The sequence below is a fragment of the Aphis gossypii genome, chromosome 3, assembly GCF_020184175.1.
Source record: "Aphis gossypii isolate Hap1 chromosome 3, ASM2018417v2, whole genome shotgun sequence".
Lineage (NCBI taxonomy): Eukaryota > Metazoa > Arthropoda > Insecta > Hemiptera > Aphididae > Aphis > Aphis gossypii.
In genome coordinates, this window is record NC_065532.1 from 634,980 (window position 1) to 635,711 (window position 732).

The window sequence follows — 732 nt, forward strand, 5'->3', positions numbered from 1 at the left end:
ATTCAAAATTATCTTCGATTTATATTCAAATACATATAAAATCTATCTATACATAATGTTCAATAAAACATTTTTATTATATTATTACCTATGTATGTTTTATTGGAACAATCAAAACAGTTAATGAATATTAACACTATAATCAAATATGTGTTAAAAAGAAACAATCATTACAACATTTCTAAAATATTAATATTAATTATATACTATTTCTATATTCACTTATTTAAATTTGGTATATGGATAAAATGAAACAGTCGTATGTAATAATAATTAATTATTCACGAATTTATTTTATTATTTTAATTGTAATAATCAAGGTGATGGAGTTTTATACGTTAAAAAAAAGTATTCTTTTCTGTGATTGTCAATTGTCATTATTGGTGATTGTAATATTGAATAAAGAATAATATTATTACAATGTTACTATTAATTCGTAAATATTAATATTTATTATTTAAAACTATCCTTCACACTGTTTCACTGAGATGCTCCAACTATGGTGTGTACTCGTTAGTCATTACTACTCTATTGACTTACTGTATTATTTTTTTATGCTCTACGATTTATAGTATATCAGTAAATTCTGTTTAATACTTAGCTTCCTAGTATACTATGTATCATTTACCTATAAACCACAGACTATATGCTTTTCATATAGTCTGTGTATAAACTAAGTAAATAGGTCTATGCTATATATTCTTCTCGTGTACTTAAGACAGGTCTCCGAAT